This window comes from Elaeis guineensis, chromosome 4 (assembly GCF_000442705.2).
Source record: "Elaeis guineensis isolate ETL-2024a chromosome 4, EG11, whole genome shotgun sequence".
Classification (NCBI taxonomy): Eukaryota; Viridiplantae; Streptophyta; class Magnoliopsida; order Arecales; family Arecaceae; genus Elaeis; species Elaeis guineensis.
Genome location: NC_025996.2, coordinates 117,082,469 through 117,098,476, shown reverse-complemented (window position 1 = coordinate 117,098,476; position 16,008 = coordinate 117,082,469). Strand labels below are relative to the sequence as shown.

Sequence of the window (16,008 nt, the reverse complement as noted above, 5' to 3'; positions counted from 1 at the left end):
TAAGATATCACTTCATAAGAGATCATATTTAAAATAATGATATAATATTGAATTTACTTGTACTGATAGATAACTAGTTAACATCTTTACCAAGTCCTTTAGTGAGGATAGGTTTTGTAAGAGCTAGGAATATATGATCCCTTTGCCTAGTTTTACTCCCTAGACCCTTGATTAGAGTTCTTATCTTTTTCCCAAAGATCAAGCTTTTGAACCTCTTTTCCTTAATTTGGATATTGTTTCTTGAAATTTTTGACACCTAAAAATCCATTTCTCTAGCCTTGGAGTGATTAGAATTGACCTTCAAAATAGGGGGCCAAAAATCTACTTGAACCACTCTATAGATTGGCACATGGGACAACATGAGCGTCAACATCAGTATCGACCCATGATTGCTAGGAGGCAACATCAATGTCGACCCCTTCAGTCCATGGGATGGCATTTAAAGGCACCGACCCCTTTTCTCATAGTTTCCATCTTCCCAAACTCACTTCTCCTTCCCTCCAAATGCCCAAAAATCCTTCTTCCTATCTCTAATCCCTCAGATCTACTAATCCATTGCCATTTTTCCTATGGATTTTGCAACCCATCATCTCCCATGGCTCCCAATATGTGTTTTCCCCAAAGAATGAGGATGATCCATGCTCTTGAAGAAGAAGAGATAAGGAAGAAGGTGGCTCAAGCTCAAGCCTTTTTCCCTCCTACAAGGACTCCAAGCGAGATACCCTTCGCTACTAGAAATATCTCTTTTAGAAGAATATTGATTTTAGATTTTTAAAGAGAGGGGAATTACCATTAGGGAGAAGATTAAAGGACAAGGATAGGAGTTTTCATGCAAGCTTAGAGTTCTTACCTACATTAATCTAGTTTGGAGATTCTATCAAAATTTAAAATTAAAGATGGTAATATGCATCTCCGTTAAATGTATGTCCTAGAAATCAATATGGCAGACACATTATAATAGTTCTAGGATATATATTTGTACTTAAAATTATGGATTTATTAATAAAATAGACTTTTCTATCCATTCTTATCTAATGTGTCCAAGAATTATCCTAAAAATTAATAATTTAAAGCTATATACTCTTAAGATTTGAGACTTAGAGATATGTATGATTAATTTCTAAATTGCTCCCATTCAATGGATCATCATAGGGACTGTGACTAATCTAGTTAAATCGATGTATGGATCATTTCTTTCGGAATAGACGAGTCTTTGATCTACAGTGTAAAGACACTAAGCAAGAGTGCAGATAGTTGTTAGAGAATATCGGTACTAAACATGATCATATGAGAGATCACATAGACGTCTACTCATTCATTAGTGAGCTTCTCGATGCTGTAGTAGTATGAGTAATTTTTTGACCTACGGTGCCTTGGCTGCTCACAATAGGATTATTGTAGTTTGACTGCACATAAATATGATCTCCTAGCCATTTAGATCCTTGTACTATATGTTGACTACAGTAGATTTATTGTAAGAGTAGGATGCGTACTTAGATAAAATCTATCGATTTTAGTAGATATGGAGTAGTCCTATGAGATTTGAGAAACTGAGTCCTTAAGTCTGTAACCACAGTAAGGTGACTGATAGAAAAGGGTTTCCATCAATATCACGATTTAGACTTGAGCTAATCGAATTTTTTACAAGATGGATGTTAGGGTTTGATGAATTTTCATGACCTCCATCTTGTTGGAACTCTCGATAAAAGAACTAAATCACAGGATAACTATATCTAGAGATTTTAATTATTTCATTCTACTGAGTTATCACCACATACTATTAAATGTTATTAGTAGATTGTGAGAGCTCACTGAGATCATTCTGGATCGATGATTTTTGATGGATGAGAGTTAAAAATATTCTAACTCATTGAAAGGTATTTCGATGATATTATGATGGAGATCATAGTATATCTTACTACCAGATATAATAAAACCTATGGGGTCACATACAAAAAGAATTTGATCAGATCAAATGATTAGATCATAATCAAATTATCAATATGATTGATAAATTAGATCAATTTATAAAAATTACAAGCATTGAATCAACTAACAGTGAGCAAGGAGGACTCAATTACAATTATTGCAATCTATTTTGATGAGATCAAGTTAGGGATTAAATTTTAAATAATTAAATCAGATTTAATTACTTTAGACTTGACCTAATTAGATTTTTAATTTTAGAATTAGATCCTAATTGGATCATGATTAAGTTTAGAACGAATTGGGCTCAAATCAGGTTCAAATTGGATCCGAACTGAATCTAGATTGAACCTAAACTGATAAAAATGCAAGAGTCTCAAGTTTACTGGGACTTTCTCTCCTCTCTCACAGTAGAAAGGAGGGGCACGCATGAGGATGCATGTCCCCTTCCTTTGGCATGCGCAAAAAGAGAGAGAGGGTGCCAAAAGTGGGTGCCCCTCTTCCCTGGGCTTCTCTCTCTCTTTGCCATGTGGGATTGGATTAGTTCCATCTGAATTTGAAATTCTTATCAGATAAGAGTTCAAATTTAATTGAACTCTATCTCATCCCCTTGGTTGCCATCTATAAAAGAAAGGGATCTCTTGGGTGTGGTGACTATGACAAGCCATTAAATCTATCTCAGCTGCCTCCTTCATCCTCTGTCTCCCAAATTCCATATGCACAACCCCTTAGTCGGCCATAGAGAGAGAGATCAATGAGAGAGAGATCAAAAAGAGAGAGACAAGAAAGGAGGAGTTCTCCATCGCCTCTGTTCTTCCTTCGATCCTACACAAAAGAAGTTTGCGTGTAGATCATTTGCAGATCCTCTTTTACGACAGTCAAAGAAGGAGATTAGATCCAAACCAGCGAAGTGGAGATCTAAAAGACTGCTAGTACCTCGATGATCTCTGGTGCTTCTGATCTGCTTCAGTCTCACGTGGATATCCGTATAGGTAGGATGCGTGTATGGCTTCAACAGAACCTACAAACATCCTCAGATCCAGATCTGAAGAAGAAGTTTAGCGATTCAGGTAGGTGATCTGATCACTCAGATTTATTTTGTTTATCAAATTAGATATATGTTATCATTTTATTTTTATCATATAAACTAGATCCATAAGTGTAAGATTAGATCTATGCATGCGTAGATTAAAATTGTTTTAATCTGATCTGTCGCTGTACATTTTTGAAATTATTTTGAAAAATCTATATGCATGACACCTCGAAACTCAATAGTGGTATTAGAGCCACGAGTTCATATGCATGAAAATAAGCTGAGATCTGATTTCTAATCAGATCTGAATTCATATGATTAGATCTAAATTGATATGATTAAATCTGAATTGATATGATTATATTTGAAATACATATATTTTTGAAAAGTATTTTCATATTTAGATCTAATTTTATTCATGTATGAGATGTATGAATATTAGTTTAGATCTGAAATATGTATATTAGTTCAACATCGATATGCAATAAGGTGGTCCTGGCATAAGGTTTATCCATTATGCTGCAAAGGTTGTCCTATATCGATATTGAATGATTTTAGATCTGATCTTTAATCATGTATGAAATATATGAATGATTACTTAGATCTGAAAAATAGTTTTGAGATCATAATAAGTTAATTCATACAAATATTTTAGATTTAAAATTTAAAATTTAGATCTAAAATTTATGTTTATGCATGAATCGTTGGATATGGATAAATCAGATTAGGTCTAGTATTTTGATTACACCTAAAATTTTTGATTTGAACATAATGAAATCCAATCGAGATGAGCGGTTGATCCAACTAAATCAAGAATTGATTAGGATTAGATCAAGAATGCTCAAGATCAAACCAATAGTTATAGTTGGTCAAGTTGATTGACATCCATATGTTAAATTGATTGATCCAAAGACCTGATTCGGCTCAGTAACTCGAGTTAGAGTCACTTAAGCTAACCTATTTGAAATCAATTAATCAATTGGTGTCTATGACAAGTGTTTGAAAAGTGATTATTTAATTAGAACATTGATCCTTCAAGGGGGTGCCTTTCATCGATTTTCACTTATCTGACCAATTTGAAAGATTGTATCTTGAAAAGGTTGCTTGATTTTTTAGTTTAGCCTATGCCAATTAGACTAGTCATTGTGATGACTAATTAGATGAGACCTAAATTAAAACCTCCTCGCACATATTAAGTTTAACGATTTTCCACCATTACAGATGTGCGAGCGTCCTATTGGTGTTGATTATTCTCGATTAGTCATAGTGATTCAGTTGCATCGAAAATATACAATCACTCTATTAGCAAAGGGTTGTTGCAGGGTGATGATGGTATTGGGCCCAATATCTGTTAGGTGAGAGATCCAATGATGACTTCACTCTTATATTGAATGGTGGGTCTGACTTAACTAAGGAGTATAGCCAATATCTGTCAGATGAACCCACATGACATAAAGATCGAATCACTGCAATATGCTTAGAGAAGCATTCGATAAGAGTTATCCATTCATCGGTATATGTGTTATCAATATCTGTCAGATGAGATGCACACACATTGATGGGACCATAGTACCCATTAAAAATCTTTATCCTGTTAAGATTTTCATTTCTTTATCCAGAGAATGTAAGAGATCCAAAAAAATGGTGAGAGCCTATTTATTTCTTAGAGTCTCTAAAATAAATATAAAATTAAGTATAAAATCTAACTAGAAGCTTTACTCTCGCAGTTTAACCATGTCAGCTCCGAACTCATTAGCCCATATCCCAGAGTCCAATAGTCTAATCAGAACCAACTTCAAGGACTGGCTCAGAAACCTCAAGATAGTCTTGGTTTTGAAAGAGGTAGGGTATGCACTTGACTTGGGCCCCCCTACTTTGCCAAGCCATCCTAGTGCTGAACAGAGGGCAGCACAAAAACAATGAACGGATGATGACAATTGGGTTAAATGCTACATACTGACTTTAATGATAAATGAATTACAGAGCTAGCATAAGCACATGCCAATTGTCAGAGCTATAATTACTCATCTACAAGAGCTGTATGATGAGCAAAGCCATACTGCGTGTTTTGAAGTATTGAAGAGACTCTTCAACTCTAAAATACGTGAGGGGCAGTCGGTCTATGATCACTGTCTGACTATAATCAAAGATCTAAAAGAGCTTGAGAAGCTTGGCCTAACAATGCAGAAGGAATTACAGGTGGATCTAATGCTGCAATTCCTTACTAGTTCATATGGTCAATTTATAGCAAATTAATATTTGAACAAGTTGGATTGCACCTTGCCCAAACTTGTCAACATGTTGGTTACTGCAGAGGCGACCTTGAAGAGTTCAAGGAGCTCCATTCTTGCTATAAAGCAGGCACCTTCCTCCAAAAGTATTGCCCAGTTAGACAATCCAAGAGGAGAGGGAGGGTGAATTAGGTTTTCCAAGATTTAAGCAAGTATGTGCTGATTTTTCAAAATGAACTAAAAAGATGTAGTGAATATGCAGCAAATACAGTGAACAGTAGCAAAAATAAATCAATAGATGCTAAACAATAAGTAAAGCAAGTAAAGATAAGCAAGCTACATAAATACAAGAGATTTTATAGCAGTTCGATGCACTCCAAGCACCTACGTCCACTTCTCAAGCTTTACTTAAAAATTTTCATTATAATCTACTGATTACAGTATATTTGTTTTAGTCGAAATCATAAATAAATCCAATTAATTTTTCAGACTCACTAACCATAACCTTACAATCTTTTTTTTAGGCTCACAATCCAAATTTCAAGCTTGGACTATACCTATTTCCCTAGTTTCAATCTCTTCAAACTTGTTACAGTATATTTTAGCAAGAATAGAAATTACAACACACAAAGCTCCTCAAAAAAGTAAATAAAACACTTTGAATGTAGCTTGAAGATTGCTTGAATGCTTAGTATGAGAATGCTCTCTCTTCTCTTGATGATTAGCTTCTCAAAGATTCAAAAACTCTCAGGTTTGAAGGTGAAAAACACTCTTCAAGGCATTAAAGGTTGAAAATAGGCTATTTCTCTTCAATAGGTTATTCTCAGTAGTCAATTAGGCTTCTCCTTTATTAAAATAGCTCTCCTTTCTATTTAAAGCAATTTAAATTCAAAAACTAGCTGTTTCTAGATATTGAGGATAGTTTTCAGCTGTTTGAATGACTTTTGGATGCTTCTTCGACAGATTTTATGTATTCTATTATGGCTATAAGAAACAATCGAGTCGGCTCGAATAGTCCATGAGTCGGTTCGGATTCAACATGAGTCGACTCAAAATATTTTGGAGTTAGCTCGATCTCAGTGTGTAGAAAATAGCTCTCTGTCCTGTGAATCGAGTCAGCTCAAAATATTTTGGAGTCGATTTGAAAGCATGCCAACTCTGCATGCCACAACCTGTTTATGCCAAAGTCGACTCGAAACATGCTGAGTCGACTCGAACTCCTCCATTTAGCCCTTCTCAATCAATTTCCATCCAAACTTAATTTTTCTTGATTCCAAAGCTTTCCAAGTATTTTTAAATCACTTCAAAGTATATCACAAGGATTTGCCTTCTATAAAAATATTCTTAACCAAGCTTTAAAGATATTAGTCTCTTTTTATATTTCAATGTCATGTAATCATCAAAATTATTTTTTGAAACAACAATCTTTCTCTTTTTGATGATGATAAAATATTAAGTATAAAAGTAAATAAGTAAAAGATCATGCTAATATAATATATTATTTTTAATTTCAGTAAATCATAAGAGTGTCACAAGATAGAAAATTCAAATATTTGAGATTCAAATATGAGATATCGCATAACATTCAAGAAAACTAACATCTTTTTAATAATTTTCTCTCTCATTTTATAAAAAATTCAGAATAGATTAATCTCCTCCTTAATGTAATGTTGAAAATTTTTGGCATGCCACCAGAGAAGAATCCTTCTCAGATAAGGAAGCCTTCATGCGGTTCTTGATTTTTTGCATTGAATATTAAGTGCTAAAATTATTTTGGCATAGCATTGATGAGAATCCTTCTAAGAGAAGGAACTCTCTCACACTTCTTCATTTCTTTTTTGTTTGAAAGAGTTTTAGATTTAGAAGGAGATGATCCCATGAGTCACATATTCCTTTTTGGTGGAATTTAATAGAGAGTAGGACTCTTTCACGCCACATTATTCCATGGCTTTTCTCCACACATGAAATGGTTTCACACGCACAAGGAAGAAGGTTTCACGCCCTTTGGTGATTTGGTCGGCCAAGAGTTGGTCTTGTAAGGAAAACTCCATGCTGAAATAGAAAGGGGTTTTTCTTGATCCAAGTCTCCATGTGAAGAATGTCTTCACATCCCTGTATAATCCATGCTAAAATAGAGTAAGAGGTTTCACGCCTCTTACTATTTTTGGCGCCTTAAGGGAGAAGTCCTTCTAAGAGAAGGACTCCTCCATATCTTATGCCAAAAATGATTTTATGCTGTTGGATTTGATGTCCAATGGTTGGGTGGTTTAAGGGAAGTTTGAGTCCTATCTTGACTCCTTGTTGGGTCAAGATTTGGGCCGGTAGAGGGGCTGAATGGCTATGGAATTGGGTGCATCCAATTGATTTAAAAATTTGATCCAAAGTATTGGATCAAGATGATCATAAATTAGATCCAAAGAGTTGGATTTAAGAGATCATATTTTAGATCTAAAGGGTGGTTCCTAATGTCCAAATGTTGGATAGCAAAAAGGGCTAATGGATGATAGAGATTTACCTATCCATGAGAGGAAAGAAAGGTGTAAGAATAACACCAAAGGTTGTGATACATTGCAAGAAGCAGCTGCTGATTTTCTTGAAAAGAAATTCAATGAATCCAAATCGAAGAGAGTCCTAGATCGAGATGCGTATGGATCATCGTTGAAGGGTGCATGCTTGAGTACCTCGAGGATACTGATTATCACGATATTCGGATCTACATATTTGACATAACATTTCTAATCTCTCATTTGTATGCTTTATGTTCATATTTGATTGAATGTATCAAGGTGATTTTAGGATTAAGGTTCGGATCATATGCTTTCAATTATTATTGCATGTTAAATTTTTTTAAAATTCATTTCCACTATGCATCCAAATCTCAAAAGTGGTATTAGAGCTATCCTTGATTGATTCAATCAAATGGCATGTTATTGTTGTGATATAGATTAGATCGAATTCATGATATGTCAAAATCAGTTTTTTTGAATGATGTTTAATTGCTGATTTGTTGCATCCTTCGATAAAAATAAAAGTTATTTGTCCATGATCGAACCTTGACATGCAATTCCATGGTCTAAAAACTTGTGTGTCAAGTTTGGCCAAGATCTGATGATTTGAAATTTTCATGAAATTACTGCCTTATGCATGTGATGCGTAAGGTGAAGGGTTGTGACATGTGATGTACATACCCAAGACCCAGAGCCGACCACTATAGGTTAGGCATTGGTCATGGTGGGGTCTTCCATCATGATTCTTGATCTAATCATGTGGGCGACTGAAAATTTATATCATGAAAGAGATGCTTCAAACTTGGATTAGAGTTTTTATCGTTGGGTTTGTTTTGACTACAATTCATTGACCTAATTTGATTAGGATTTATGATTGTAGATCAAATCAGATTCATAATTCTAATTTAATTAAAAATTATGTTCAATTAAAGTTAACTAATTGCAAACCTAATTGGATTAGGGTTTGTTTAAGAATTGATTAACTTAACTCAAAAGGATGACATGTAGATGACTTATAATTAGAATTAGATCAAGAGTTAAATCCAAATCAAAACCTTAGATGGGTCTTACACCCATGAATTTAAACATCTCAAATGACATATGCATGAATGATATTACAATTAGAATAATATAGATTGATTATTATCATGTTTTATATAATTATTATATATTACATGATGGATAGTTATGGACAAAGGACACCCATGTAATGGATGTATTTGTGAATGTTTCTGTGATGGCTGATTGTATGTATGATCTGTAATGATTGTAATTTTTAAATAGGGGCTGGGTGCTCCTGATGTATTATATTTTCAACTATATCCTTCTGTTCCTATCTTTATATGTTTCCAACTGCTAATTGAGATTTTTATATATTGATGTAAAATTAAAGATAGAAAATTTTATTTATAAATAGATAAAAATTATTTTTTATATTTATAAATAAAAAAAAGAAGATAGAACATTCATTGAAGCCTTCATGGAGATGAAGATTGGACTACCAGGCAGACTGAGAGTGGGAGCGCATAAAGATTGATAATGAGATGGTTCTATCTGTTATGCACCTAGAATGAGACCCGTCATCTATCCAAGTGGCTAGGGTGAATTACATTAGAAAAGTCCATAACCATCTGATTTCTTTATATGCTCTCTTATGCTGGTAGTTAGAAATTTATATATACTACCTGTAATATATATATGTCATGGATGTGCCTGAGATCGAAGTTCCTTATTAAAATTATATTAAGTCATAATGACGAAGTGTTAAGAATACTACCTATGCCTTGTTGAAAATTGTATGCTAAAATCAATCATCAGCCTATTGACGGTTGAACTAATTATTGTAATTATTTAAATTATTAAAATAATAAATATTATTTAATTTTTTTATCACTATATGTACATATTATCTGAGCTTCTGTTTTGTGATGAAGTCCTTCAGACTATTTGAATAGATATAGGAGAATATATCATTTAGTCCTTAAACCTAGTTCAAGGCCAAATGATATGCTATTATTAGGACGATAGCTATATCAAGTATAGATCGTTGTGTGCCATGTGGGTTAGTTGTCCTCTTAATCAAGGAGTGTGGGGATACTGACATGACATGTAAGTGAGACATAGGGGTATATCTCACTGAATGTGATCAACTACTGAACACTCTACTGTCAAGAGTAGCTCACGAAGGATATAGATATAAGTGTTCCTCCGATCTGAGATCACCATGGTGACTTACAAGCAACTCATTGTGCTTTAGTATCGGACTACCTAAATTTCTAATTCGATGATGAAAGACTTTTGGATACAGTCAAGTACTTACGAAGTTGGTGGTGAGTCAAGATGGAATTAATTCCTCTGAATAAGTAGAAGTTAATGCATCAGTGTGTTTCAATTCAGTAAAACGTCAGTTGGGATAATCCATGTGATGGATTTGAAAGTAGAAATACAATGTGGATGATCTTTTTAGGATTGACAGTTAAATTCTCGATCACCTTGAGTATTAGGGTCAAAAAAATAAATTATACGTTAACAATATGTCAATAGGTTCTTGAATATTGCTTTGCAATCTTTCGACCTATCCGGACGTCGTGTACCATTACTAGATGGTCACTTTGATTGGTATAGGAAGATTATTTCTGTGCTATCACTTTAGATTCGAACCTATGGGATCACACTCAAAAAAAGTTTCTGACTGATCATATGGCTGATCGACGATTAAGAATCGTTCTAGGATATAATCATCAATTCGATTGATGATTAACTTTATGCAAAAGTTATAATAAATTAATTTATTAATTATTGATAAATTATAAGATGATTGATTAGTAATAATATTGCTAATTAGCTCAATTTAATTGAGTATTGAGGTTTGAATCAAATCTAATTGAATTATATTTATTTGATTTGACCTGATTAGGTTATGAGATGACTTAATTGCTAAAGATGTTCAATTTCTGATTTGATCAAAATTTGAACTCGATTAATTTTTTATTTAATTAGAATTTATTCAAGACTATTTGTTATCCAATTAGATTAGGATCAATGGTCTAATTGGGTCTAACCTAATTCGGTTGGATTAAGAACTTAATTGGATAAGAATTTGAATTCAAATTCGAATTAAACCAACCCATGTGCCACCTCTTCTCTGCACCCACCTTTTCTTCATGCAAGAAAGGTTCCTATGCGAATATTTTTCATGCCCAGAAGCACCTTGCCATCCCCTTCTCTGGTTCCTTTTGGATGAGAAAAGTTGGTTCTTTATTCGAATTTAAATCATTTGAAATTTGATTAGAAATAATCTTACACTTATCTTTATCCATACCTTAGTGCCATCACCTTTGAAAGGCTGAAGTTTATGCGACAAATTATGAAGTAAATGGCGTAAGAAATATCTCATGCCTTAGCTCTTATGGCACCCCACTTGGATAAAGATAGCTGGTTGAGTTTCAAATTCAAATTGGTTTGAATTTGAACTACATCTAACCACTTTATTCTTATCCCTTTGCCTCTCCACACCACTTTAAAATCTCCTCTCATTTTGTGTGACAAAATGATTGAATTTTATTATGAAAAATCTCTTCTGAGAGAGAGGGGGCATGAAACAGAGAGGGGGTGGGCTTCTGTGTGTGAGAAACAGAGGTAGAGACCTTCCTCTTTGGGTGTGAGGTGTAGAGTAGGTTCTAAAGTTTTGACTCTAGATTTTTATGTGACAAGAAATACAAGAGGATCTTGTTCCAATCTCCCACACCACCACCTCCTCATGTAGCTCCATCCTCTAATCCAAAAAAGTCCGGATGACCCAAATGAAGAAGCTTGTTCCAGCCATCCAGTTCCTTCTGTGCGAGCTAGCACTTCCGAAAAGGATGATCTGATCAGGACTTCGAGTGGACAATCTGTTGAGGTCAGACGAGTTGTACGGCTACTCGATATTAGAAAAAATCTCATACCATACCTATCAGTAGTGACTATCATCGATCCACACAAAGATAATGAGTTTTGAACTCGCTGACTAGATCTAACGGTTAGATCTGATCTAGGGCATCGATGTGATCGATGCAGTTTTTTTTTATATCAATTTTTTTTTGTATGCAAATTTTATATCATGGATCCTTAGTAGGTAGTTTAGATTTGATCTAAAGCATACTTAGGAGATTAAAATATTTAATCTACTATCTTTTGCTGTATAAAATTTTTAAAATGCATGCTTTGAACTGTCGATTTTTCTTCAAATGGTATCAGAGCTTTGTTGCTTTTGACATGAATATTTTGCATATAATCTGATTTTAATCTAATTTTAATTATTTAGATTAGATCTAAATAATTAATCTTGAATCTGAGTAGTATAGTAATCGAATTGGATAGATCTCTGTAGCCATCCGGTCATAGGAGAAAGTAGGATTTATAGCCCTCTTTTTCCATTTAATGGGATTTTTCTATGACGTGTGGGGGTACTTCATGATTTTTTTTATGAAGATGAACAACAAAAAGAGTTAAAAATTTTTATTTTAGATCTGATATATTGTATATTAGATCTGAAATTAAAATTTATTTAATTATATGACAGTTTATAAAAATATTTTATAAAATTTGAAACTATTTTCAAATACTTTGAACTCCAACCCATATTAGTCTAAAACTTAATTAAGAATTAAGTGATCTAGTTTTGAGAATCAAAGATCTAAGATATAAATTTTATAAATCATGGATTTATGGTTTAGCTAGAATCAGGTCCGTTTAACTGGATTAGACTTAAGGTTAGAAATTATTGATAATGGACTATATTAGTAATTGATCAAATCTAATTAATGGTTAATTTTGATTGGGTCAATTTTTCTCTTGATCAATTCTCAATAGTTATATTTGGACAGAGTCCATGTCTTTGATTAGATCAAGATGGACCTTGATCGTAGCTCCATGGTCGAACTCAAGACTATAAGTTGATTGAATTGAAACTGACTAATCAATTGATGTCTAAAATAAATATGGCAGTTTTGATCGGTGGTCATTAATTGAAAACTACTCGCACAGATTGAATCTATGACGAGTTAATGGCATATCCCTCTCATCGATCTCACTTATCTGATCAATATGATGAATCATATTTTGATCAGATCACTTAATGATTCAGGTTAAACCATGCTGACTAGAAAATCAATATGACTGATTTAGGTGCCCCTAGTTTGACTTGTCTAAAGTCCTCTTCATAACTTGGTGAAGTTAGTGAGAAGATTTATAGCTAATTGGCTGGACCAACTTATGCCTAATCTTCTTTGATCTGACTTGGTGAAATCAGTGGGAGGATTAAGATTAACTGATCAAGTCTTTTCTCATCTTTCATTTTATCTAACTAAATCCTCTAAAATTATTAAATCTTTAAAAATAAAATAGTTATGGTGATAACTAGATCATAGCCTCCCATTAAGTTGGATGATAATAGGTCCAATAGTTTAAATAATTATTGAAGGCGCCACACACTTGATGCTCATTTGGCTGTCAAAATTATCATTCATAATATGTGATTTTGAGGTGTTTGATGGCCAAAACTTTAAAAAATTAGTGATCCGAATATCATGGACTAACCTCTGGAGCTCAAAGGGCAACCCCTATGTCAACCCTGAGAGAAAGAGCAGCTGGCAAACTTGGCATGCCTCTGGGGATGACCTAAATATCGACTCCCATGCTAAAGGGCGATACTAGTGTCAACCCCTATTGTACCATATGTAAAAATAGAGAGTAGTTTTACTATTTTTTTATAGGAGGCAACCTTGATGTCAACCCCTAATTATAGGAGATGACATCAATGTTGATTCATGTGCCTTGACAATTCACAATGGCTAGTTCTTTAACTTGAAAAGTTGCATTTAATGTCCTCCAATCACTCTATAATATTCTCTAATGGTAAGTATTGACTCTCTAGCAATCTTTCAGCTTAAACAGGCTTTCAAATGGTAGAAAAACATAATAAGAATAAAAAAAAAAAATCTTTCAAGGAGATTGAGCATTCATTGTGAAAAGTATTCACTCCACCTTCCACCACCACTTCAAAGAGCTTCCACTAAGCATTTCCAACTGAAGGGTGTGTTTAGGAGGCTTCTTCAATCATTTATAAAGTGCTTTAGTTATCTTTATTATGCTTGTGAAAGAGCTTGATTATTCTCATTGTTTAACTCTTGTATCTTTTGTACTTATGAGAATAAGTTCCGAATGAGCTAAAACTTGGAGAATAGATTGATCTGTATCTTGAAACAGTGTATAGGGCTTGCTTATGCTCAGACAATAAGTGCCTAGCTTAAAAATAGCTAAAATTTTTGGTCAGTGGGATCCAATGTTATAATCATTTGCAGATGATTAGTGGATTAAAATTTTTAAATATGGAGATTGAGCACTGGATGTGGGTGCTCAGATTGATCCTTGGTATTTGTGATGCTTTGATTGCTTTCATTGTTTACTTGATTCTTTATCTTGCATATCACTTGTGCTTGACACTATACATCACTTATACTTTGAAAAACAAATTTGTTGTTGTACATAGCTCTAAAAATCCACCCCCATCCCCTTTCCCCCCCCCCCAACCCCCTCGTGGGTTTGTTAGCTAAGCAACATATTTCTTTAACCTAGGCTACACTATTTAGATATAAATGCATCAAGAGAGGATTGGTGTGCGATTCACGAGATCAGTGCCACACTGGCATTCATGATGATATTAATGGCATAAAGCAGCTATTTCCCACTTCATGCACATGGTGTGGTGGTTTTACACACACACACACACACACATACATATACACACACACACACACACACATATATATATATACATACATACACATATATATATACATATATATATAAGGCTATATTGTATAATATTATTTAATAGATATAATATTTTATAATATTATATTTATAATATGATATGATAGATGTAACTATTGGATTTATTCTTGGGCATCTTGGTCACCATAAAAGTTTCACTAAAGCCAAAAATGCTTCTTAATTTTTACTAGAAAACACTTTTGGGAAGAAATTTAAAAATAAAGTTTTTTCCAAATCGGCCTTTTCAACTTTCTAGTGAAGTCAAAATAATTTTCAGATTTTATACTAAATACCACTATATCATTCAAAATATTTTTGGAGGACCAGAAAGTACTTTCTAACTCTCCGAAAGCTTTACCAAACGAGGCCTCAATGCCTACTAGAGCAACAATGTCAAGAAATCTTGGAAATGAAGTTGCAACATGTTGGCTGCCACTGTGTTAACCTATATGGTTGGAAAGAAAAATAGGGCATCCAATGGAGATATACTGCCCTTAATGAATCTCCTCAAGAAAAAGAAGACATTGAAGGCCTAGCTAGTGTTTGTTCCATATAAGAGGATCAAGACTGTTTAGAGGTTCCTATTTTCCTGCTCCACTTATAATTTTACTCTCTTTTGTTGACAGAATTATTTATGAACTATGTGCCTATTACTTCAGATGGTATTGCTAACAGTGCACTCAACGATGTGGAAAAGCCTTATATTTAAAGCTACAATACACTAATGAAGTCTTGATTGGTACACTTAGTATTGAACATTCTGCTCTTGTATAATATGTGTGTAATCCTATGCAAGTTGTCCAGGGAATAAGTTGTATTTAGGTGGGCCATGGATGTGAATGATGTTTGAGGAATCTTATCTTTTCCAACCCAATTGTGGTTATAAATCTTCCTATGTTTGCTCTCCTCTGTAGGTCACCCTCTACATGTCATGGAACAGGACACTATGGACAAAGGTCTCATAATTGTCTCCACCTCCAGCCGATATGCCTCACAATATCAATGATGTTACTGACACTGCTGTGTGTGTGTTTATATTATTATTATTATTATATATATATATATATAGAGAGAGAGAGAGAGAGAGAGAGCAATTCGGATTCTGCTATCTGACCCTCTATTACAAGGGACGACATGTTAAAAATATTTTAAAAGCCTAATTGCGTCAGATAATCCTTCTCAAGATCTACACTACTAGATCCAATCCTCGTGCTGGTAGGTCGATGGTACTATATGGTATGGTGAATACCAACAAAAAGGAATTGGCAGCAAAGGGGGAGAAAGAGAAGGACAAAGAGGAAAAGAGAGCGAGGGAGAGGGAGAGGGAGAGGGAAGGCTTTCAAAGTCCTCTCAGCTCCATAGCTTTGGAACAAGCATTCCAAACGGTGGCTCCCTTCCATTTTTATTTTGTTTTTAAAATTTTTTAAGTGAAGTAGCCGGGTTCACTGAAAAAATTTCGAAAAAAATAGAGATGGAGCCTCGCGCCTTCCGCCTC

The 16,008-nt window shown here is 34.1% G+C and overlaps 1 long non-coding RNA gene across 2 annotated transcripts; it reads left to right on the top strand.

Annotated features, from left to right (window-relative positions):
* Positions 1-2,594: 2,594 nt before the first annotated feature.
* LOC140857558 (uncharacterized) lies at positions 2,595-15,419 on the top strand. 2 transcript variants are annotated; one of them, XR_012141023.1, is made up of 2 exons: positions 2,595-2,996; positions 4,687-15,419. It is a non-coding gene; the product is annotated as an uncharacterized lncRNA (long non-coding RNA). The 2 variants fall into 2 exon arrangements; XR_012141022.1 differs by having other exon boundaries at positions 4,181-15,419.
* Positions 15,420-16,008: the final 589 nt, after the last annotated feature.